The 25721-nt window shown below is 50.2% G+C and overlaps 2 long non-coding RNA genes across 3 annotated transcripts; both read left to right on the top strand.

The window, feature by feature from the left end:
• The first annotated feature begins 8559 nt into the window (after positions 1–8559).
• Positions 8560–12723, top strand: LOC113923603. The gene is made up of 3 exons (XR_003520380.1): positions 8560–8687; positions 12037–12269; positions 12365–12723. It is a non-coding gene; the product is annotated as an uncharacterized LOC113923603 (long non-coding RNA).
• A 668-nt stretch (positions 12724–13391) lies between these two features.
• LOC113923694 lies at positions 13392–25438 on the top strand. Of its 2 annotated transcripts, XR_003520403.2 has the most exons (3): positions 13392–13608; positions 21425–21545; positions 25236–25438. It is a non-coding gene; the product is annotated as an uncharacterized LOC113923694 (long non-coding RNA). The 2 variants fall into 2 exon arrangements; XR_003520404.1 differs by lacking the exon at positions 21425–21545.
• The last annotated feature ends 283 nt before the right edge of the window (positions 25439–25721 follow it).

The following is a 25721-nucleotide window of genomic DNA, read 5'->3' as shown; positions in this document are numbered from 1 at the left end:
GTGGTTTCCAGTCCCCTGAGCCCCGTTTGTTGAAGAGACTTCCCCGTTGTGTGTTCTCGGTGCCCCTGGTGAAGGCCCCTTGACCGTATATGTGTTTGTTTCTGGCTCTCTGTTCTGCCCCATGGGTCTCCGTGTCTGTCTGTATGCCGGGGCATACTTCCTTGGTGCCTGTGGCTTTGTAATGTATTTCGAAGTCAGGAAGTGGGATGCTTTCAGTGGGCATGTGAGAAGGTGCTGCACGTCACTCATCATCAGGGAAATGCAAACCCAAACCACGATGAGATCTCACCTCACACCTGCTGGGATGGCCGTTCATAAAAAAACAGAAGACAATGAGTGCTGGTGAGGATGTGGAGCCACCTGGAGCCCTCGTGGACTGTGGGTGGGGACGCGAATGTGTGGCTGCTGTGGAGAATAGTACAGAGGGTTCTCAAAAAGTTAAAAATAGAGCTGCCACATGACCTGGCAGCTCCGCTTTTGGGTATATGCCCGAAAGAGTTGAAATCAGGATCCAAAGTGATATTTGCACTCCCACATTCATAGCAGTATGACTCACAAGACAGGGAAACAGTCCTAATGTCCATCAACAGATACATGGATAGAGAAAATGTGGTCCATACACGCAGTGGAATATTATTCAGCCTTAAAAAAGAAGGAAATCCTGCATTATCTGACAACCGGGAAGAAGCTGGAAGACGTTATGCTGAGTGAAACAAGCCAGTCACCGAGGGACAAATACTGCACAATTCCACTTAAGGGAGGCATCTACAATAGACTCTGGGAAGCAAACGGTATAATGGTGCTTGGATGTGAGGAGCTGTCGCTCAGCGTGTTCAGCTCCAGCTGCGCAAGACAGATACACTGGGGAGCCCTGCTCTGAATGGCGTACCTATAGCCAATAATACGTGTTGCACACTTGGACGTCTGAAAGGCTAGAGCTCACGTTAAGTATTCTTACCACAATAAAAATTAAAAAAAAACCCAAAACAAAAAAACGACCTGTCACGGCAGCAGCCCTTCTGGAGAGAGTGTTGTGCTTCCTCTCCATCTTTCCCTTTAGATCCAGACACTGCTGCTGCCCCAGGAGGGTCCTCTGTTTCATGGTCACTGCTGGAGGGTTTTCTCCCACTCCCTGGGGCCAGCAGCTTCTCCCTGAGGTTAGGGCAGCACCCTGACAACAGAAGAGGGGGAGACTTCTCACAAAGACCCTTTGTCTGCCCAGCTGGTTCCACTTACAGCGCGGTTTCACTGGCATCCCGGGTAATTGATAGATGCGTTGGAGACCTGTGGTCCCAGAGTTGAGGTTGCACAGAAGCCCACGTCGGCTGCCGCCCCATCCAGACTGTAGAGTCCCGCAGCTGGCCATGTGTCCCCTTAATCCTCACGTCCCACAGCAAAGTCCTGACACGAGTGGAGAGGCTCCCACCAGGCCCCAACGGGCGCCGGGCCTCATTCTAGAAAACACCTCCCTGGACATAGAGGCTAGACCCGGAAGATCTGACTCAGTGTCCCCGAAAACCCCAAGAATAGCAGTTGTGGCCTCCACAGACTCCAGAAGTCCCACAGCAGCCGAGTAGTATTTACAAGCTGTCTTGCTCTGCACCAGTCCAAGAACATTTGGGTCTTAACAAAAAGTGACATTTTGAAGCAATTCGTATAAATTGTAAGATCATGATTTGCCCCCAGATGTGGTATTCGGATATGGTGGCAAATGTTTATTGCACGAATGATCTCCACCAATATCTGACTGGCATTTTAGCAAACGTGCTTGGAAAACGTTCTTAGGACATGTATTCTTTCCTCAAAATTAGTGCAAGAATTTTCAAACACTCCACTGATACTTAATTTATCTATGAGGCTGTTGGGACTCCTCTGATTCTCAGGTGTCCTGGTCTAAACTCCTACTTCAATCGTGTATTCTTGTAGGAATACTCGTAATATGGGAACAGGAGGTGGTATCTAGGATTACACCGGCCTGATGAGACTGTGCAGACCGGAGGCCAGGCCTGGGGCTTGGGTGCTTAGTCACTTCCTCTGGGGCATTTTCTCCTTCTACTGCCTGTCCTGGGGAAGCCCTGGATGTCAGGGGGCTGTGGCTAGTACTCCTGCCTCCCGCCGGGGCTCAGAGCCAATGACTGACTGTGGGGTCCACAGATCCCTGCTCCCTCACCTTCAGGTGCTCAGACTGCAGAGCAGGTGCCCGAGCTCTGGGTGGGATCAGGCCCTGACCTCTTCTGCAGCTGCTTTGCCCCGGCTTCTCCCATCCTGCCCCTACTCCCACAGGTTTCTCCCAAGGGGCCTGTCCACTCTCCCTGGCACAAGTGCCCCTGCCTTGGGCTCCTTCCCAGTGGACCTGGCCGGAGGTCAGGACAGAGCAAGTTCTGGTGGGTGGGAAGGTTGCTGGCGGCCAGGCAACGAGAGGGTGGACAGCAGGGGACAAGCGCTCGTGATTAAAGGAACCTCAGCTGCTGCTGTCATGATTAACTTAATTTAAAAATCTAAAAAATCTAACACAAATATCACCCAGTGCTCACTTAATTCTGGTGAGAACGTGCATGTGTGTGATGCACTATATTTTTCTTTTCTCTTTTTGTATTTCTTAAGATGTTCTTTCACAAATTACTTTGAATAAGGAGCACATTGGCTTCATAGTACAACCCAAGGTCTGCAATGAGGGCTGTGCCTGGCTCTGTCCATGCAAGTCCTAGATGCTTTGCACAGAGCAGCTCAGGGAGTCCCCGCACAGTCCCCTGAGGCAGGGAGGGTCATCTGCTCTGGAGACAAGGAGGCCAGGTGTCTGGCTGAGGCCACGGCGCAGGTGGGTGCTGAGGGCAGGGCTTGCCCCTTGGCTGAGGGGCTCCGAAGCTCCTGTTCACGTAGTTTTGCTTGCCTCATGCTCTCTATATTGAAAACAGTCTCTTAGAATAATTTTTAAAATGGAGTCTGAGTGCTAACTCATGTTTCTTTGGTAGCTTCTTTGAACTTAATTCAGATGTCCCCTATGTTATTTGAGGTAGAAAATGTCATGTGTTGATTTTCAAGTTTCTTTAAAACATGTTACAAAGCTTTACTAGGATTGCATTTTTCTTTTCCACAGTTTGCCTTTATTTTGTGGGTGAAGTGACTTTTATGTTTCAACGATGATGACAAGGTCACTGTGCTGTTGCCCCCATATCCAGTCACACTGACTCAGCCATCTGCCTAGGACGGCCCCCACCCTGTCTACACAGGTCCTCCTCCCAGACCCCTGGAGGGGGTGCTGCTGGTAGCTCTGTTAACCTCCTATGGCCCTGAGGCAGGTGCTCTCATCCATTTTGGAGATGAGGAAGTGGGTCCTAAAACCGAATGGTGTAGCTGAGTGAGGTTTGCACTGGGCTTGCAGGGGAGGCAGGGAGGGTGCATCACAGGGAGAGTGCCCAGAGCTGGGCAGAACTCCCTGGCACCCATACAGGTTTGGGGCGCATCTGCAGGGTCAGTTTGAACTGATTTTAATGACCTTTGAAAGCTTCAGGAGCTCTGGCCACCATGATGCCGCCATGTGCTTGGCCAGTCGGGCTCTGTGAGGTATGTGAGGGTCCCGAGGGGCTGGGAGGGCCACTGAGCATCCCCTTCCTGCTCCTGGGCCCTGCGCCCACAGATTCCAGAGGTCCGTCTTTCCCAGCTCAGAGTCCACCACCCACCTCCTGGTTCTGAACCGCCCTGAGTGTCTCCTCTGTCTTGATGACTCTCTCCTGGGTGAGAGCCTCGTGTGCAGGCTGAGAAAGCACAGAACACCTACCATGAGATTTAAACTCACCCCTAATTTTATCACCAATAGTCCCTATCTAAGTGTTGCTATGTTTGCCTCTTTCTCAGCTTTGGTCCTGAGCAAAGTCCTCAAAGTCTAAAAACCCAGACTCATCCCAGCTGAGGGAATGATCTCCCTCCCAGAATTGGAAATGGCACGTACTACATGTGGCCTGAGGAAGACTTGTCACTCTGGCAGCAGAAAACCTAAACAACCAAGGCCGACTGCTAAGTCAGAAACTGTCTTTGGGGGCACCTGGGTGGCTCAGCTGTCTGAGCACCCAACTCTTGGTTTCAGTTCAGGTCATGATCTTGTGTTTGTGGGATTGGGCCCTGCCTTGGGCTCTGCTGGGAGTCCTCCTGAGATGCTCTCTCGCCCTCTGCCCCTTCCCTGCTCATGTTTGCTCTCTCTCTCAAATGAATGGATAAATCTTAAAAAAAAAAAAAGGAAAAAAAAGAAACTGTCTTTGGCCGCAGTGTGAGCCGGGATGCCTCTGCAGGTTCCCTGCCTGGACCCGCCTGCGTGACAACGGGGTGCCTGAGCATCTTCCAGGAGCTGGGGAATAGCAGATCCCTGGGCAGGGCCCCTGACCCCAACATGGGGAGATCTGGACCTGCCCGCTGTGTTGCACACCAAGCTCGGGGAGTCACTGCCCGGCCTGGAGGGCACGCTTAGCACATGGGAAAGAAACAAGCAGCAAAGACAGAACACAGTGTGGAGGAGAGGGAGCTCCCACCCGCTGGGCTTCCTGCCCCACTGGCCACTGGTGGGTGGGGCCAGGGCGGGGGCACAGCCATTCCAGCCCTGACCTAGCCCCATTGTCCTACGGCATTGAGACAAATCATTTTGCCCTGGAGGGGAGGCAGTGGGACCAGAAAGCCAGCCACCAGCCTTGAGCACAAACTCTTCTGGGCTTCTAAGGCAAAAACAAGGACAGTTTGATGTATAACCCCATGGTCGGGAGGAAGGAAGCACGCTTGTTCTTTAGGAGAAACTGTCTTATTTCCCTGGAGCTAAATCAGAAAAAATACTTCCAGTGGATCTTTATGGGGGGGCGGTGGGGAACATCCCTGACTTGGGGCACCAGAGGCCAAGGCCAGGGTGTTGTAATATGAATGCATGAAGGCATGTCTCCAGGAGCCAGGGTGATGTGGCCACCGTGTCAGTGATCTCAGCTGATGTAGGGACAGGAGTTAGAGAAAGTGGGTCTCTCTCTCTCTCTCTCCATTCCCTTTGCCCTCCCCCAGCTTTGTGGGGATCTGCTGGCTTTGCAGTGGGGGTGCCTGGGTGTCTGGGTTGCTCATTGAGGGGAGATCAAGGTCCTTGAGAAAGACTACAGGTTGCAGAGCTGTGGGCCCTGCTGGAGCACTAAGGCAGTCTTTGGAAGGGCTGGGCTCCTGGAGGCCCTGGGTCTCTCCCATGTCTGGCTGCTTCCCCGTCATGCACCCAGGCCCTTCGTGCCTTGACAGACTCTCAGACATCCTGAGCCAACACTCGGGATGAGCGAGAGCCGACTGCCTTTATTCCATATGCAATAGTAATGACGTTAACAAAATATCAATAGTGAGCTCTTAGGTGCAAGCAGGATTTCTCTGGCACATGGCCTTGATGGCCTCTGATCCCCACGATGACACCACGGGCCCATCCCAGCCTTGTCCCCACTTTACAAATGAGAACAGCAAGCCAGAGAAGCTGCGGAATGCACACACTGGCTGCTCCCGGCACCCACCTGGATCTCAGCTGGAGTCTGGGCCGACTTCAGAGTCGCGTAGCGACAAGCCAGGTGGCCTTCCTCTGTGCAAGCACCTGGGTAAGGATGCGCGGGCCTTTCCTTGTGCTCAGAAAGCTGTAGTGCCTGTTGTTTAGAATGCAGAGCCTTAAGGTGTACAGACACACAGCTGGGTGGGGTCTCACATGGCCTACCTCCCCCCGCCCCTGCAAAGGTAAGGGGACACCCCCTAGGAGATGGAACTGCCTCTCAGGGAGACCTTAGGCCCCACGCAGTGCACCTCGGGGCCATTGTTTCAAGCTCATGAGAGGGGCTGGAGCAGGTGGGGCCTGGTGCCTCCAGAAACACGGCCAGCCCCCCGCAGTGGGGGCTGGCAGTGGGCACCACCCGTGGCTCACACGGAGATGGCAGCTGTACATATTTAAAAGGAGCATGGCCGGCTTCCTATCTGAAGGATGTTTCCCCGGAGAGACCACCACCATTTGATCTATTTTTGATTAAAATGTAAAAATTAAAAATTAAATCAAATGGTAGTAGAACTCCTTGGGGAAAACACACTTCAGTTATGAAGTATTCCCTACAGTAACCTTGAGACTCTTACAGCATCATTGTCTCATCCGTAGGTGGTCTTTTTATGACACACATAATTAAAATGAATTGCAGTGAGAACCACCAAATGCCTCCTTCAGAGGTGTGGACTGCGGGCTGGCGCTTCTGGAACAGGTCCTGGTCGGGGAGGCGCCAGGCGGAGGGGACAGATGGGGCTGCCCAGCCAGGACGGAACCCTTCCCCCTGCCCGTCCCTAGTGCCGCCTCATCCCGCCCACATCAGCCAAGGATCTCACCTGCTTCTCCTGCCCAAACAGCTGATGTGCATTTCGAGTCATATCACCAAAGTAGGCGCAACTGGATTTGCTAGGAAAATGTGTTTGCAGAATCTAATCTGCAGCTTATTTGTATCAGGCTGCTTTGTCAGTCTGCCTTGGAAATGGGAAAGCACCTTTGAGAGGTAGAGGGTGGCTGTCTCGAATTTGCATCCCCGACCCCACGGCTGACGGATATGCGGCACGCTGGTTTGACGGGATGTGACCTTCTGAGTCACGACTTCATCTCCATTAGCGTGGGGTGTGGCTGGACATGCCGTGGCTGCCTAATGACAATTTCTGGTCTGCATTCATTTTTTGAAACCTCTGCTTCGGATGAAAATGCCACAGAATAACAGCATTTCTGGACTAAAGATCTTTTTTTTTTTAAGATTTTATTTATTTATTTATTTGACAGAGACATAGCGAGAGAGGGAACACAAGCGGGGGAGTGGGAGAGGGAGAAGCAGGCTTCCCGCAGAGCAGGGAGCCCGATGGGGGGGCTCGATCCCAGGACCCTGGGATCATGACCTGAGCCGAAGGCAGCCGCTTAACTGACTGAGCCACCCAGGCGCCCCTAAAGATCTTAAGCTTTAGACAGCTACCAGCAATGCTGTGCCATGGTTTCTAGGCAAACAAACATGCAAGGGTGGCAGGCCCAGAGGTGCCGATCCAGGGTTGGAGGCACAGGGGCTGTGCTGGCCCCATCTCGGAGCACACTCATGTGGGACCCCCACCTTTCTGATTACCTACTGGTTTCAGCCTGCCAGTATGTGACACATGGTGATTTTCCTTTCTGTTCTCAAAAGTTGTGGCGGCCAGTGACAGGTGTAGTGATTTGGGATGGGAGTCCTCTGATGAGCATAGGAGAGCAGGCCGCAGAACAACCCCCGGGCAGGACAGAAGAAGCCTCCCCCAGAACCTGCCCTGCTGGGAAGCACCTTCATGGTCTCCAGTGGCCAGGCCTAGGCCCGAAGATCAAGCTGGTCCCTGCCCTCCAGGGAAACCCAACTCCCTGGGTCCAGTCCAAAACTTTCTTCAGGGGTGGGTCTTATTCACCTCCACGGGCCCTCGGGCCCTGGCCGTGGCTCTGTGGGAGCCATCATCACAGCAGGTGTGACCATCTCCCACTAAGCTCAAGCTCCTGAGGGGAGAGAGCTGCAGGTAAGAGCTGGGTGCCTGGCGTCTGCAGGCTGAGAGGTGCTGGTCACGGGAGGCCCTGGGAGCTCTGCCCCTCACATGGCTGATGTGCCGTTGGGTGCTACAGACTACGGGGGCCCGCTGGGCTGGGTGCCCATGAGCCCCAACGCTCAGAGTTTCAAATCTATCATGTGCAAACTAAAAAACTGCCCACCATCTACAAGCTGCAAGCAGGTCCTCCCTGCAGGAGGCTGAGCTCTGCACTGCCCTGGGGCGTCAGTCCTTCCTTTTGGTTTAAGCTGTGGGTGGACGGATGCCCTGGTTATGAAGAGGCAGGGCTCAAGCATCCCCTAGTTCAGAGGCAAGGAGATGTGGGGTCTTCTGGAAGATCACAAGTCTCAGCTGCTCAGGGACCCAGAAAGCAAAGGGCAACACAGGGGCTTTCTCCCACATGCACATGGGACCCAGCACTTGTTATAAATGACATCTTTTTAAAAATCTGTTTTCCAGTGGTATTTCCTGTGGCTGGTATTTGGGAGGAGTTTTAGGTCTTTATAGATGTGTTTGATCTGGCCGCCTGATACACCTTCTTACTCGTTTTTAATACTTTTTTTTTCAAGATTTAAAAAAAATTTTTTTAATTTTTTATTCATTTGACAGAGACACAGCGAGAGAGGGAAAACAAGCAGGAGGAGTGGGAGAGGGAGAAGCAGGCTTCCCACTGAGCAGGGAGCCCGATGAGGGGCTCGATCCCAGGACCCTGGGATCATGACCTGAGCCAAAGGCAGACGTTTGACACCTGAGCTGCCCAGGTGCCCCCCGTTTTTAATATTTTAACAAATTAATTCTCCTGGATTTTCTAAGAATACCAACATGTTTATAATGATAACTGATTTTGGTTTAAGTATATTGGCCCCTCAACTCCCTTGTTTATTTATTTTTTACTATTGGCGGTGCTTTCAAAAACTTTGTGTTGTGCGAGATTCAAATCTGCTTACATGTAGAGCTGGAGACTGGGCTCCCCCGTGCACCGTCCAGCTTCATCAAGTGCTGACTCAGCCCGTCTTGCTGCTTCTCTCTCTGTGAGGACTTCTTTCCTGGGGTGGATGAAGCAAAACCAAGGCATTGTTTTATGTCATCCTAAAGACTCCAGCATGTATCTTTAGCAGGTGAGGATATCTTGGCCGCACTTTTAACTTCCCTACATCTCACAAAACAGTGACTACCTCTGGTATCATCTGACACCATTCACACTCACTTTTCCTCCAGGTGATGAGGTCTGCCCTCCTTCCTTCCTAGACCTTCTTCCGTGGCTGGTTTCCTGCCTGCCACACCAGTTAGACGTAGGCTTTCTACATCTGGTTGGAGTGATGAAGACGGCGTGTGCCTCTGAGTAGTTATGGGTCTGAGAAGGCAAGAGCAGATACAGAACAGAGTGGATTTCAGGCATTTGGGATGAGGGGGCAGCACAGCCCCGGGGAGGGTGGAGGGGGGCCAGCGCTGAAGGAGTCTCCGCGCTGAGGGGCTGGTTTGGGCGGCTTGGGCAGCTCCAAGGAGAAGTGCCAAGAGGCTCCAAGGCTTCAGCCTGAAACACACCAGCCCTGGGACACACAGGGCCAAGACTGTTCTAGAAAATGGAGAGTAAAATGGATCACAGATTTGCTTCTGAAAAAATGAGCTGAAGAGAGCACTTAACCCATTTATAAAACTCTTCTAAGAATGTAGATTCAATCCCAAGTAGCAGAGTTTTTGTTTTCTAATATATTTCCTTGGTCAGTTAACGTAGTTCCATCCAGACTGCTCTGAGTAGCTAACACTTGCAGACTTGCAGAATGATCTTTCCATCGACCTGGCGACTACACAGTGTCTGACTTAGCACAAACCCTGGTCCGGCCCCGAAACCCAGGCAGTGCTCTATCTCATGTCTTCCTCCACCCCACCCCCTACCCGGATGCCCACAACACTCTGCCTGGTGGGGTGTGTGTGTGTGTGTGTGTGTGTGTGTGTGTGTGTGTGTGTGTGTGTGTGTGTGTGTGTGTGTGTGTATGCATGTGAGTATGCATCAGCGCAGATCTGGCTCATCATTTTAAGACAAACAATAATTCTCATAGCCAGTATACTATTGATAGACACTGAGGTTGCTCTTGAATTTTGCCTATGGCAAAAATGCTAAAATTCATACGCTAGAGTATGCAAATCTAATCTAGATAGCTTACTATCAAATTAGCAAGAATTTTTTTTAAAAGCATAATACTTAGTGCTGGTGAAGATGTGGAAAAGGCACTCAGTCACTCTTGGTAGCTGTAAACAGTGTTACCATCATTTTGGATGACAATTTGGCAAAATCTATTAATATGTAAAATGTTCCTGCTCGTTGGTTAATTTGTGGCTTTCCTGGGAAGTGAGTCTATGTATAGATTTGTGCCCAAAGGTGCCTTTCGAGCCTTGCTCCCCAGACCTCCGAAAGGACCTCCTGAGCCCAGACTCTGTATGTGGAAACTTTGGCGTCCCGAGAGGCTTCAGCATGTGGAGCCGTGTGTGCTCGGAGGTGAGAGCACCGGCATGTAGCGGTTTGCTGCTTCACATTCTGTCTCCAGCACAGCTTCTCCCAGGCAAGATGTCAGCTCAGGAGCGCTGTCTCTTTCCAAGTAAAACCGATGTCGCAGACTGCCCTTCAGGGGTCAGAAGGAGGTGATGCCATTTAGGTCCGTGCAGCACCTTTCACCCACCTCAGAGGTCTGGGGGTGGCCATGGGGTCCTCACCAAGGCTTAGCATCCCTTTGTATGTTGGCTCCTGCCCAGGAGTGTTCCCCTGAGGAAGGGGGCCTGCGCAGTTCCCCAAAGCCCCCCTAGCCCTCAGTGCCCCCCAAACGCTGGGCCTCCTGCTTCACCACAGTGGCCTCTGCATGCTGTTCCTTTGAGTAAGGTGCAGGACGGGGCGGGGCAGGGGAGAATCACCAGAGGCCTTTAATGCTGTCTTATTTCTCTTTGGAAGAATAAGAATTGTAAGAATTTGACACCACTACTTGGTGTCCGTGAACCAAATGACCCACTGCCTCAGCTGCTTTGTCAAAGGGGCCTTGACATGGCCTTCACCTTGGAGAGAGTCAAATGTTCACACGTGCCTTGCATGGCAGACAAGCAGATGTTAGAATGCAGTTATGGGAGCTCTGTGGGCTGCTTGGCAAGCTGCTGGCTGGCACAAGGGCATCTCTAGCCCAATAGGGAGTGGGGTCTGGGGCCCCTGACCCCAGGCCTGCTGATGCTGCTGGCAGCCAGATTTCCCAGCATTCCCTTAAAGAGGTGGCACCCAGGCTCAGACTGCTCCAGCCGCAGCTCCTGGCGTCCCCACAGACACGTCCACTCTCATAATCATCCCAGGAGAAGGGAGAGGGGCAGAGGACCGGGCGTTCCTTCCTGGGGCACCCTCACAGCCTACCGTTGGCTTTGGAGCCAGCATCCCCTGGCAGGCCAGTCTCTTATCCCAAACCCCATGCTCTCGATGCTGTGCACTTTGCCACATCTGTCACTGGATCATGCCATTAGCTCTCCGGGGACAGCAATTCATGGTCATCCCAAGTTCCTGTACCCAAACAAAATAGGGTATGAGAAGCCATGAGGTTTCTTAGAGGTAAAGAGGCATCCTTATCGTCCGCGGTTTACGAATGAGACAACAGGCCCAGGTTGTAAGCTGCCTTGAGGGCCCAGTCATATGGGACAGAGCAGCACTGGTCGGGGCTTCTGTCTCCATTCCTGGCTACTAGGTGAGAAACTCTCCCAATCTGTCTGTGACTGAGGGTCTCCAGGGACACATGATTTTTGGTGCTAACATGGGGACGTTCCAGGCAAACTGGCAGCAGTTACTCACTGTGCCCAGCCTCTCCCAGGCTTCTCCTGGGTCCTCCCTGCCAGCCGGGACCCTGTCTCTGAGCTCAGAACCCGGCGGTTCATGGCTTCCTTCCGGGTTGCCTCACCGGCCTCCTCCCCCTGTGGAGGCCTATCACGGGAGAGCGCACATGGTTGATGCTCAGTGGTTGTGTCCCAAGGAGCACTGAATGGGCGGCGGGCAGGGCCTGCAGATGATAGTCAGGAGGGCAGCCTAGTGCCAACCTTGTGAACTGGGCAGTCCGAGGCCAGGGCGGGGGGGCGGGGAGGGACTGGGGCTGTGGCTGGGCACCCTCCAGGCCCTGGACCCCGCCCATACCTCCCGATTGCCCTGGCTGGTCTTTGCATCCCATCATTTAAATTGAACAAATGGTAATGAAGAAAATAATCCCCCCGAATCATTTTCCTCCCGGCCTACATGCCTGTGTCCAGAGGCCAAGTCTGGAGGAAATGTTAACACGGGCTAATGAAGACCTTGACTGTGACTTGAAGGACCACCCTGCTGGGGCAGAATCCTGGGCAGGAGATGGCAGCCAGCAGATGCACGCTCCTGACTGACTTAGAACAGAAGTGGGGGGGCCTGTGGCCAAAGTCGAGGGGCCGGTGATCTTTCCTAAACCTGTTATTCTCTAGTGAATGTATTTCTCTTCCCGTGACCACATGCAACTGAGGATTTATCCCCAATCAACAAATGAGAAGTTCTGAGCCAGAAACCTGAGTCCGTGCTGGTCCTCCACCTGGGGCACTCCGGCCACCCGCTGGCCCGGACATCTGGGGACCCATGTCATCCCGCTCTGCCCATACCTGCTGGAAGCCGGGGCCGCATGTTTCTCCCTGTCACCAAAGAATTAAAGACAACATCTCGGGTAGGAAGCTATTGTGGAGGGTGGAAGTTTCTTGCCAGGCAAATAAATTGGATTTAAGTATATTACAGTCATAATCTTTCTCTGCCTCTCTCCAGACGGTCTCTGTACATGGAGAAATGAGAATGTATTCGCAGACAAAGCGTGACCTGAGGGAGAAGCCTGCCGGAATCTGGATTTTCAATAACATAAGACAATAAAGCTTAGACTTCTAACCTGCTGCAATATGGTCAGAGTATAAAGAGCTTAGCTCCTAATAAAAGGGCAGGGCTTCCCCTCATATCTGAAGATCCGGACCCCCCAGAAGGACACTTCATAAAGATCGTAACGGGTTAGCCTGGATCACACAGACACGAGGCCTTGTTGACCGATTGTCTGACAGTTGTCACCTATGGATCTGATATTAATAAGTCCCGTGTTGATTTCCTCGGGGTATTTTTGTCCCTGTAATTGCACATCTTCCTGTTGTGACCCTACACTGGGTGGCATGTTGCATGCACATTGCACCCTTTTTTCTGGGGTTTGCCCACCGTGATATGGCACCTCCCTGAGTGGGGGGATGAACTGGCAGCAGCTGGACAGTGGCAAGGGTGAGCTTGTAGAACACAGGACAGAGCCACCTGAGCCACCTGCTTCTCCCTGGGAGCTCGAGTACCCTGACACCTTCCACAGGAGGGGAGCAGGTGAAAGTCAGTATCGTCAGCCATCCTTCTGTGAATTTGTTTGCCTCTCAGAGACTTTGCCAGGGGATTAAGGGGTTGCCAGGTGGTTCCCCTGACAGCATAATTGAGGCAAAGTACGTGAATCTACTGCATGAATATAATTGCATGAATGAAGCTGAGGGACAGTAGCAGAGCTTGGTTAAAAATCTCTGACACATAAAATGCCACTGAGCCAGCAACAGAGCAGTGGAGAATTGGACCAGCCAGCAGCGCCTCTGGCTATCCATCCTCTCCCATGGTGCCGATGGCATTGCCCTGACTCCTGCCCCCTTCCGTTTCCACCCAGACTTTCTGGTGGCCCCAAGGCAGGTCCATGCCATGCTCTGCAGTATCATCTGCACTTTAAAATGACATCGAGGCCAAGTATTCCAGAACATTTCAATTCTGTTCACTCCAGGTACTGCTTTATTCCTCTGGCTGCACCTCAGAAGAGCCCACCCCTCTCATGTGGGACACATCTCTGCAGAAGTTTTCATTTCTGGTGTGTCCCCAGTGGGGAGAGGCAAGTGTGGGATGCTGGATGCCCTGGGACAGAACTGTAGACTCTGCTAGGCACCTTCCTTCTCTGGGAAGCCTGCCCTGGTCCGTGTGGAGGACGACAAAGGAAAGCACACGCTGAGGTAAGGCACGTACCTGTGTGCAGCCATACCTCGGGAACTCAGAACACCTTCTGTAGTGATTTACACCAATCAGGGGGCCGTGTCTGTTTCTCCCTTTGATTGTCAAATCAAAGACCATTGAAATGTGGCATATTCACAGCAACACACAGCCACGGGGAGGCTGATGGTGAGAAAGGGGCCACCCCTCAGGTAAAGTGCTGGATAGGGTGTCAGGGGGGCTTGGAGAGGAAACTGCCCACCTCAGGGCCAGACTCTTGGGGCTGCTGGGAGCTGATGCTGAGCCACAGACCAGCCCCACAAAAACCATCTGGTGCCCTCCATCCAGTATGGGAACTGACCCTACGGATGCTTATGGTCCTGTGACAGGATGTCCTGGGGTCTGTGGGTGGTGCCCATGACCTGTTGATCTTGGAAGACCAGAGCCCAAGACCCAAAGTCGGTTCCTAGTCAGACGGGCCTGATGTTGGAGGTTGGTATCAGACATGCTGCTCCTTACCTCCATGATTATATCTTCCTGAGCCTCAGGTTTCTCATCAGAATATGGTAATGACATGGGTGCCATTGAGTTTATCAACTGAATTAATCACAGCCTTTTAAGAGAGGGTGGTCCTCAGCTTTTACAGGGCAGTGTTACAGGATTATTTTCCTCCCAAATTCATATGTTGGAGTCCTAACCTCCAGTACCTCTGATTATGACTGTATTTGGAGATAGAGTCTTTAAAGGTAATTAAGGTTAAATGAGATCATAGGGTGGACCCTAATCCAATGTAACTGTTGTCCTTACAAGAATAGGAGATCAGGACATGGGCACAGAGGGAAAACTGTGAAGAGATAGGGAAACAATGGCCATCTACATACCAAGGAGAGAGGCCTCAGGAGAAACCAAATGTGCTGACACCTTGAGTTTGGACTTCTTCCGTCCACAACTGTGAGAAATTAGATTTCTGTTGTTTTAGCTACATAGTATGTGGTATTTTGTTATTGTATCCTGGGCAAACTAATGAAGACAGGTTTGCTCACAGCTGCCTCTGCCCTTAGCCCAGAGAGAGTTGGTCTTTTATTCCTGCTCAGAGGCCTCTGAGCTTTGTGACAGGTGGGCAAAACACTGGTGTGTTAGAAACAAGCATGAGGGAAACTCCTGTGGACCTAGCCCTCTTGTAAATAAAATCTACAAACTCTGGACCAAAACAAACAACCGAACAAAAAACAGATCTACCCAAGTCTCTGGTCAACCCCTAACTACACATGCTTTTAGGCAGATTCAGAGCAGTTAAAATAAAAGCAGATCTGAACTATGATTTGATCTGACATGAAAGAGACAGAGTTTGCAGTTTAAGTTTGGTCAAAACAAAAACAAAAACAAAACAAAAAAATCAACGTTCTCTGGAGGATTAAAACAGCTTACTAAAACAAAAAATCAACATTCTCTAGAGGATTAAAACAGCCCAGAATCTCTGCAACAGAACATTCCCAATACACAACATTCCAGGATACAATCTAAACTTGCTTGAAAATGTGATCCAGACTCAAGAGAAAAGTCAGTCAACTGAGAACAATCCTAGATGATCTCAAGATGTTGGAATTAAGAAGACAAGGAGTTTTAAGGAGATATTATAATTGTATTAGATGAAATAAAATATGCTGGCAGTGAAAGAAGAGAGAAGAAATCTCAGCTAAGAAATAGAAATTATGAGAAAAATCAAATAGAAATTCTAGAACTGAAAAAATGTAATCACTAAAACTAAAAATTCAGTGGATTGGCTTATTACTAGAATGAAGACCACAGATGAAAGAGTCAGCCGACTTGAATATAAAAAGTATCAATGTCCAATCTGAAGAAGAGAGAGAAAATAGATTGGAAATAATGAACAGAGTGTCGGGAAAACTATCAGAAGTTCTAATATATGCGCAATTTGCATCCCAAGTGAAGCAACAGAGAATGTAGCAGAAAAAGTATCTAAAGATATAGAAGCCAAGAAATTTCCTAAATTTGGTGAACACATAAATTTGAGTTTCAAAAGCTCAGTGAACCCTAAGGAGGATAAATATATATAAAACCACATCTAAGCCGCCTAATCACACCGCTGAAAATCAAAAGAAAGAGAAAAGCTTTAAGGTAGTCAGAAAAAAACTATATACATTGTACCTGGAGGAAGATGATTTGGAAATACTGCAGACTTCTCGTCCAAAACTATGGAGGCCAAAAGGCAGTGGAACAACATCTCCAAAATGCTTACAGAAAAACCTGCCCACCTAGGATTCTATAATAAGGGACAGTATCCTTCAAAAATGAAAATATTTTCAGATTAAAGAACACATAGAAAATGTGTTGCTATTCATGAGAAATGCTAAAAGAAGTTACTTGAAGGGAGGTGATAACAGTTGGAAATTCAGTTTTTAAGGGATTAGTGAAGAGTATCAAAACTGGGAAATATGTGAATAAACATAAAAGACTTCAAAAACCTTAATTTCTTTAAAATACATAAGACTGTTTAAAACAAAAAGTTACAACATTGTTTTCTGGAGTTTATTATGTATGTGGATATCATACCCATGACAACCATAGCATGAAGGACTAGGGAGCAAATGGACCCATACAGTTAGAGATTTTCTACATTTTACATATGATGGAACAGTATCAACTCTAAGTAGACTGAAAAGGTAACGTTGTATATTATGGATATTTTAATCCCTAAGCAACCACTAATAGTACAATGTAAAGAGATATAGCTAAAACACAGTAGCTTAATTAAAATGGAATTTTAAACAATATTCAAATAATCCAGAAGAAAGCAGAAAATGAGGAACAGAGGAGCATGAAACAGATGGAACAAACAGAAAACAAATAATAAAGTAGCATACCTAAATCCAACCATATCACAAATTACATTAAATATTAGTGAACTGAGTATACCACTTACAAGGCACAGATCGTCAGAATGGATTTTGAAAAGCAAAACCCACATCTTATACTCATTAGGAGGCTACAGTAAGAAAAAGAGCCGAAAATAACATGTGTTGGCAAAGGTGTGGAGAAATCGGAACCCTTTGCACATATTAGTGGGAATGTAAAATAGTACAGCTGGCATATAAGCCAGTATGACAATTCCTCAAAAATTAAAAAATAAAATTACCATATGATCCAGCAATTCCATTTCTGAGAACATACCCAAAAGAAAAAGCAAGCAAAAAGAAAGCATGGACATGAAGAGACATTTGTACTTACACCTGTTCATTAAAGGACTAGTCACAGTAGCCAAAACATGGCAGCAATCCAGATGTCCATCTGTGGATGAACAGATACAGAAAATGTGGTAAATCCATGCAATGGAATATTAGCCTTAAAAGGAAGGAAATTCTGAAGCAGGCTGCAATATGTATGAACCTCAAAGACATTATGCCAAGTGAAGTAAGCCAGCCAGTCAGTCACAAAAAGACAAATACTGGATGATTCCACTTATGTGAGTTACATAGCATAGTCAAACTCATAGAGATGAAAGTATAATGGTAGTTTCAAGGGGTTGGAAGTAGTGGTGGGGGTGGAGAAATAGGAGTTGTGTAGTGGGTATAGAATTTCAGTTTTGCAAGATGAAACCATTCTGGAGATTGGTTGCAGAACAATGCAGATATATTTAAAAATGGTAATTTACACTTAAAGATGGTAATGGTACATTTAAGATGGTAAATTTTATGTGTATTTTACCACAATTAAAAATAAAAATTAAAAATAGCAAGACCCAGCTGGAGTAGTTATTTTAAATATATTACTTTAAAATAGTTATTTTAACTATTTTAGTTAAATATAAACCCAGCCTATCTGGGTTTATGAAAACCCAGATAGGCTGAGCATCAATACCTGGAAAAAAGGTATATCATGCAACCAGTAAGCATAAGAACACTGGAATGGCTACATTAAAATCAGACAAAATAGACCTCCAGACAGAGAATATTAAGAGCTAAAGAGGGACATTTCATAGTGATAAAATGGTCAATTCATCAGGAAAACATAATAATTATAAATGTATATGTACCTAATAAGTAAAAATTCTATAATCTTAGAGACTTTTAACAGCCATTTCTCAGCACTTGATAGAAATAGAGAAATAATTTCAGTTAAAATATGAGTGATATGAGAACATTATCAACTACCTTGATCTAGTTGATATTTCTACCATACCTGCAACTTCAGAATACATGGTATGTTCTGCAAGATGGATGACCACACACTGGACCACATCTCCACAAGTCTTACTAAATTTAAGGAACTGGATTAATGCAGAGGATGTACACTGACAAGTATGGAGTGAGATTAGGTATAAAGAGCAGGAAGATATCTAGGAAAACCCCCGTGGTAAACAGAGTGATGTATAAACCCACCACCCCAAGTTGTCCATGTCCTAATTCCTGGAATTGTGAGTGTGGGCCATGAATACATTAGGTTACATGAAAAGAGAAATTCAGATTACAGATGGAATTACGGTTGCTCATCTGCTGACTTTAGGATAGGGAGATGATCCTGGATTGTCTGAGTGGGCCTGGTATCCTCACCAAGGTCCTGCGAAGTAGAAAAGGGAAGCTGAAAAGGAAGTCAGAGTGATGTGATGTGAAGGGGACTCAATCTGCCTTTGCTGGCCTTGAGGATGGTGGAAGGAGGCCACGGCCAGGGATCATGGGCAGCTGGAGCAGCCAGAGAAGACACACACACATGGATTCTCCCCTAGAGCCTCTGGAAAGGAGCCCAGCCCTGCAGGTATATTTTGACTGTCATCCATTGAGACCCACATTGGCCTTCTGACTTGCAGAACTGTATGATAGTTTGGGTTGTTTTAAGCCACTAAGTTTGTGGTCATTTATTACAATGGCAATAGAAAACTAAAAAAATCCTTGATTTCAATTCACCAGGGTTGTTGCAATAATTGGACTTAATTAAAATAAAAATTAAGGAGGTTAGAAAATAAAGGGAGGTCTGTCTTGGAGGAGAGCTGGATCCATGTCCTTATGGCCTCCCTGCCCCAGCCCTGGATGGGTGTGGACACAGTGTCCGTACTGTGCACTGCGGACTGGACAAGCAATCCCCACACCCACTCTAGTGGGTTGAATAGTGTTCCCCGAAAAATTCGTTGTGCTCAGAACCTGAATTCTGATTCAGCCTTATTTGGAAATGAGGTCTTTGCAGATGTAATCAAGGATCAAGATGAGATCCAACTGGATCAAGGCAGGCTCTAAGTCCCAGGAGAGGGTTGTTATCAGACCCAAGTAGGGACTCAGACAGAGAAGACCATCTGAAGACGGAAACAGAGTTTGGAGGGAAGAATCTGCAAATACAGGACGCCAAGTACTGTGGGAAGCCGCCAGAAGCTGGGAGGGAGTCATAAAGTGATGGAAGGACCCAACCGTGCCGACACCTTGGTTTTGGACTTCCGACCTCCAGAGCTGTAAGAGGATCCATTTCTCTTGGTTTAAGTCACCCAATTGGTGACAGCCTGTTGTGGCAGCTGCAGGTCACTAATACGCCCAGAGTGTGGGTCCTTGGAACCATTACAGCCAGAAGCAGGAGCTCAAAGGCTCCAGGGAACACTTGGCGAAAGGACCAACTGACAGGAGTTGGGCCCCGGGAATCAGACCTGCTTCCTTCTTGGGCTCCTCTGGATTCATTCTGCCCCCGTGAGACTCCTGAAGCACGAGGGGTCTCCCCTCACCTCCTGGGCACTGTCCCAGGCCCTGAGAGCTGCTCCTTCTGGGGCCTCACACCTGCTGTGATAAATACCATCACAGCCGCACCCCCTCAGAGCCCTGCAGTCACCCAGGCCTCAGGACGTGGCCGTGTGGCCTCTGGGCCCACACCCTGGCTGGCAAGTCTTGCCCAGAACCCGCCTCTCACTCCGGCTGGGCGGTGTGTCTGGGGGGCTGGAGGGCGATGCTGGCAGGTTGCGGAGCTACCCCTCGGCAGGGCTGACCGGCCTGCGTGCCCGGCGCATGGCCCACACTCACAGCACAGCCAGCCGAGGCTGCGGCGCCCAGCGGGGCTGGGAGGGTCTGCCCGAGGAAGGGAGTTCCTGGCATGTCAGCTGGGAGGTAGAGTCCCAGTCTTTGCTCCGGGGTCGTTGTTTCGGCTTCTTGTCAAGGTGGACGATGGCATGTGAGCAGGGCAGAGTGCCTGAAGTGTCAGGCCCTAGGAGGAGACAGCTGTCATCGTGAAAATGCAGTTGTTCTCAGGACCCTGAGTCCGGGGTGCATGGGGGTCCCCCTGACTCGGGACCCTCGGGGTCTGGGAGCCATCACAGAGTGCCCAGTCCTTTCGCTCTGCTGCTCTGAGGCACAGCCTGTGGAGCTGTGTTTGGCCAAAATCGTGCCCCCAGGTGGTTGCTCACAGCCGGCTCTGCTCCCTGGAGCACCTTGGGCCTGGGTTCCTGGCCATGGGCACCTGTTCCTACTCAGTGGTCTCAGGATTCATTGGACCTTCTTTGTGGCCAACAAGCATCAGAAGTGGAGAAGGCCCCAGGCACTGTTCTCAGTGCCCAGGAGGTTGGCTGGAGAGGTGGGGGACCCAGTGGATCTTGCACCCAGTCCAGGCTCCCTGGGTCACCTGCCCAGCCCCTCTGGTGCATCCACTGGGTCAACAGGCCTATTTCTCATTGGTGCCCCACAAGGAAATGCTTGCATGCTGCTGACTGCCGAGTCCCTGCTCCTTTTGTATATTTCAATATGCAGAAAGAGGTTTTTATCGCCTTAATGGGGTGTCTAAATTGCCTGCCCCACCTCTTGCTGCAACAGCCAGCGCTGGAGCTCTGATCCAAACCTGAACAGTGGGATCGTTTGTGCAATTTTTTGGGAGCTGTGAAAGGAAAAATTTCAAGTTAGGGAGAACATTCCAGTAATTGGGAGTGCTTGGAATCCCCAGCTTACCAACACAGCCATTCCTAAGTGCATTTTAAAAGAGAGGAAAAAATCTCCTCTGCACATCCCTTGGAATTGCCCAGGGGAGAATATGCTGCTGAGGCCTGTGGACATGTCCCAGATGCTCTGGGAGAAGGGTTTGAGGAGCTCCGAGGTCAGCACCGTCTATGTAGCATTGTCCAAGCAGTGTGCGGTGAGGAATCCCCTACCAGGCTCTGGACACAGCACAGTGTCCCCCATGCCAAAGATGTCACAGCAGCTTCCCAGTGCAAACCGATGCCACTAACTCTGAACCACCCCCCCCCCCGCCACCCCACCGGAACGGGAGCTTGAGGAGCCAGGCACCTGTAAATGTGAAAGGCTCATCCTCACAGCTTTGCGGGTGGCTCTTGAAAATGTCCATGGAGACCACTGCCCTAGAAACATAGATTCTGAAACCCTTGTGCCTATCTCGGAACATGGCAGGGTACTGATCAAGGAGTCGATTTGAAAAATTGAATTTTAAAAACCAGTAAGTAAGATCAGGGATGCTTGCTGTATATTTGTCTGCTAGGGCAGCTGAATGAAGTACCACCCACCGGAGGTCTTCAACAGGAATTTATCTTCTCCCAGTCCTGGAGGCTAGACACCCAAGATCAAGGTGTCGGCGGAGTTGGTTCTTTTTTCCTTGCTTTGCAGATGGTCGTCTGTCCGCTGTGTCCTCGCGTAGTTTGTGCTCCGTGCACACGCGTCCCTGCTGTCTCTCTTGGAAGGACTCCGGTCCTACTGACCACCTAGAACCTTAGTTCTCCAAAGACAGCCCCATGAGGGCTTGGCCTTCACCCTGGGCAGTATAAGGGGGCCACATTTCCATCCACAGCGCACTCTTGAATTGCGGGCTTGAATTTTGGTTACAGTTTGTGCTTTGGTTTGGTCACAGGTCCCGAGAAGAGAGCCTTCCTCCATCACTCGGTGACAGGGAGTGGAACCGATTAGCCCATTCTGAGGCTGCCTGCGTGCCGGCCCATCTTTGATCCTCACAGCACTTTGCAAGCCTGGCGGTGAGCTCCTGTTCACAGAGGGCAGCACCAGGGGGCAGGGAGCAAGGCCGTTTGCTGGCACTGGCCAGTCGTGCCAGGCTTGGAGACAACAGGCTGAGGCCCTCCCTGGCCTGCCAGCAGGGGAGACGTGTGAGGTGCTCTCATGGGCCTGGAGGTGGCGTTAAGTGACAATGCGAGGGGGCTTTCTGTGGGCACCCCTCATCTCAGTTTGCCTTTGTCACTGATCTGTGGGAGACGCTAGCAACGTTTATGCGACAGATAGAGAAGACCATGAACTTCCAGCCACCTCTTCCGTGTGTCCTCGATCACCAGGAGCAAGAGTTTCAAGAGTGGCAACAAGTTGGTCCTATTATGAGCTAAGTATGCTCCAGAAATACGATCTATAATTGTCCAGATTTAGGGAAGTCACGGATGCGGGTGGCCGTTTCCAGCTGCCCATTCCCACAGTGAGGGTGGGGCTGGGTGCCTCAGAGAGGAGACCACCATGGGCTTTGTCCCGCGGGTGCAAGGGAGACAGCCTGGGAGGGCCGGGGTGCACCTGAGAGTCGGGTGGCACAGGGGGAGGCTGGCCGCCCTTGGACGCAGCACCCCCAGTCACCTCACCCATCCAACGGGAGCCGAGTGTGTCCCCCATGGATTGTGAGGAGAAAGGATCCACGCAGGTGGCAAGAGTTGGGTCCAGTGTTGCTATCTGTCAAGCCTGCGGTCAACAGGAACTGTTGTTCTCAAATCCCTGCTTTGCCAGCAAAGCCCCAGCTGCTGCTGCTTTGTGCACATTCAAAGTTTGTCTCTACCCAGTGCTCGCACTTGGCACCCTGTCCACGGACTGCCTCTCTGGGCTGGCGCAGAGTTGGCCGGGGCCCTGGGTGGCCTCCAGGAGCTCGCTGCAGAAGGAGGCACCCTGCAGACACAGGCACCACCATCCTCTGAGATCATTGTGTTGGGGCCTTCTGCGTGGGCACAGGGAACCCTGAGGAAGGAGCTCTCTGGGCCTGTGGGTGCCGGCAGGATGCCCCCCTCCAGGACAGAGAGGGGCCCGTGGAGCATGAGGCCGAGGGAGGCTTTCGTGTGGCCACTAGGAAGGAGCAGACCAGAGTGCAGGGTGGGCACTGGGGCCCCACAGAGGGGGAACACCCAACTAAGGGATTTCTTTCCATTGGGTGGCCCGCTGCATTAGTTTCTTGGGGCTGCCGTAACAAATTACAAATTTGGATGGCTTAAAGCAATGGAAATTTATTCTCTTTCGGAGGCTGAAAGTTGGAGATCAGTGTGTAGGCAGGGTACTTGCTCTGCAGGCTCTGGGAGGGAGGGTCCCTGTCTTTCCCTGGTTTATGGTGTTTGCAGGCATGCCTTGGGCTTGTACCTGCACACCTCTGACCTCTGCCTCCACCATCGTCCTGTGTGTTCTGTCCTCTCTTCTCCTTATAAGGACACCAGTCACTAGATTTGGGACCCACACTAATCTGGCCTAACCCTGTCCTAACTAAATACACCTGCAAAGATCTATGTCCAAATCATGTCACAGTCCAAAGTTCTGGGGGGACGATTCAACCCTATCCAGAAATTTGTCCCAGATTGTTGTGACTTTGTTGTTCATTCCCCACGTCATGCCTATAATGCCCCAAACAACATGTGGTATTTACAAGTCACAAGTGTTTTCTGGAGAAAAGTGCCGGGGAAGGGAGTTCTCTTCAGGTTAACGTCTCATCTCATTCCAGCTGGCCCAGCCCTCAGATTCCCAGACAGGCTACTCAGGTTGAGTCAGCAAACCTCCTGCTCCCCCCACCTGGCAGACTTGCTCGGGCATCCCGAGGGGAGCAGGTAGAGCAACCTACCCAGGAAGGTGAGCAGGGGCTTCCTCCCCTGGGCAGGAGAGGCGCTGACCCACAGCTGAACTAAGCCCCGAGACAATGGGACCATTGGAGGCCTCCGGCCTCAGACAGGCTGCTGCCCCGGCAGGACTGAGCCCCCCGGGTGTCCCTTGCCTTTCTCACCTCAGTGCATTCACTGTGACTCGGGATCACCTGAGTTAGATCAGGCTTATGTAGTCGGACTCAGCAGGACTCATTTGCCTGTACTGGTTGGAACAAACTAGGAACCGCTGAAGCAGAAAGGGGCTTATTGAGAGACTTGGAGTTGCCCCTAAGAGCCACTGAGCCACTAGGAAAGCAAGAGCGGGCTAGATCTGGTTATGAGATCCAGGGACATGCATGCCCACGGGTCCCCTGGCTGTGTCCCCACTGGCTTCACTTGGTGTTTCAGCCACTGTCTTCCTTTACTCTCCCTGCAAATTGGCTTTCTCCAAGTCCAGAATCCTCAGGGCAATGGCTCATTGGTCTGGTGTCCCCCAATCATTGGAGACCAACTGGGGACAAGGAATCACCCGCAGGAGAGCGAGGGATGGGCAGGCAAACCTGCGGAGGCCTGCTACATGCCTTAATTCCATAATGAACACTTGGCTCCAAGAATGGCATTTGGAAACCTCTAGGCTAATGTTTGTCATTTGGAAATCATTTCCTGGGCAGGGCTGGGTGAGTGCCTCTCCTGGAGCTGCAGTCAGATGCTGGCGCCGTTTGGCTGACACTGTGCTGTGTTTGTGAGAGATGCTATGGCCCTGCGTCCACCAGCTTCTCTTGCAGCCTCAAGGCAGTGGTGACCAGGGAGGAAAGGAGTGGATGCTTTTCTGTAGACCTTGGAAGCCTATGCACTTGGAGGGCCCTTCCGCCTGTCTGGCCAGCTTGCTATGAACCAGCCTGACAATTTTCCCTACTCCCTGAATTGGGGGTTCCAAATCCATGAGAGACAATGCTGGCTGTCACAGAAGTCAACCTCACATCCCTCCATGCTTTTCAAATGCAAGAGGACCCAGCCAACGCCTCAGAGCCGAGAAAGGGAGATGAGTGGAGGTGCCAGGCTCTCTGAAAGACAGCGATGGGCAGCGCAGGCTGAGAAGTGCTCTCTGAGGAACGAACGAGAAGGCTGGGTGGAAATGGACCCAGAGGACCTCTGAGAGCCGCCCAACGCCCCTCAGTGGGGGCAGGAGCCTCAGACGGCAGCCATCTTACTCGAATCATCATAAGTGAATTGAAGAAGAGGGTTTGTTGGCTTGAACCAGAGGGTCTGGAGGTATTGATAGCTTCAGGCATGGAATGACCCACATCAGAGGGTGGCACACTTCAGCCTGAGGGCCGGATTTGTTCTTCCGCCTGTTCTTGTAAATGCATTTTTATTCTAACATAACCGCAACCATTTGTTTAAGTATTATCTGTGTCTGCCCTCCCACAATGGCAGAGTTGAGGAGTCCTGCCAAAGACCATCAGCTGGCAGAGCCTAAAATAGTTATTATCTGGCCTTTTCCACAAAAGGTTTGCTGATCCTGGCTCTAGAGCTGTGTTGCCCAATATGGTGGCCACTAGCCATGTGTGGCTCTTGTCTTTTAGATGCATGAAATGGGTCTAGTCTGAAGTAGGAGGGGCTGTAAGTGTAAGCGATGCACAGTATGAAGAAAAGGATGTGAAGTAGCTCATGGAGAATTTTTGCATATTGATTGCTTAAGATGATATTTTTTAATATGTTGGGCTAAACAAAACATACTGTTAAAATTAATTTCACCTTCTGCTTCTTACACTTTTCACATGGCTACCGGAAAATTGTCTACTGCATCTGCGGCTCGCGTTGTGTTTCTGTCAGATGGCACCGAGTTAGACAACGGATGACGTCACGCCTCCTGTCCGCCTCTCCGGTGGGCTTCCTGCACGTGGCAGACGAGATGGCTGCTAGCGCCATCCTTTCAAATTGCAAGTCACAGTCCGTTAAATGTGCCAGGAAATCAATGTAGTAGGTCATGGCCAGAGTTTAAAAAATGAAGAATAAAATCGAAAATGTTTACAGTGCCTTGCACACTACAGATGAGTATTGGCTTGCAAAATGTGTTTCAGTTGTGCGTTCTTTAGTGCATTGGGGAGTGCCTTGATCTGTAAGATGTACTATGATTTTTGTGAATAAGAAGAAGACACACAGCCAATCACACCACAATGAATGGCAGCAAACAGCAGACTCTTGAAACACCAGAATCTGTCACAACAGCTCCTTGGTGCTTTGAATTTCTCTTCCATCCTGAGAGATGTGGCCATTTCTCCTGCCTTTGGCTGCATGGCTGGGTGCATTCTGGTCCTT

The sequence above is a fragment of the Zalophus californianus genome, chromosome 15 (genome assembly GCF_009762305.2).
Source record: "Zalophus californianus isolate mZalCal1 chromosome 15, mZalCal1.pri.v2, whole genome shotgun sequence".
Taxonomy (NCBI): Eukaryota; Metazoa; Chordata; class Mammalia; order Carnivora; family Otariidae; genus Zalophus; species Zalophus californianus.
Note: the sequence above shows the minus strand (reverse complement) of the source record. Positions and strands in the feature narration are given on the sequence as shown.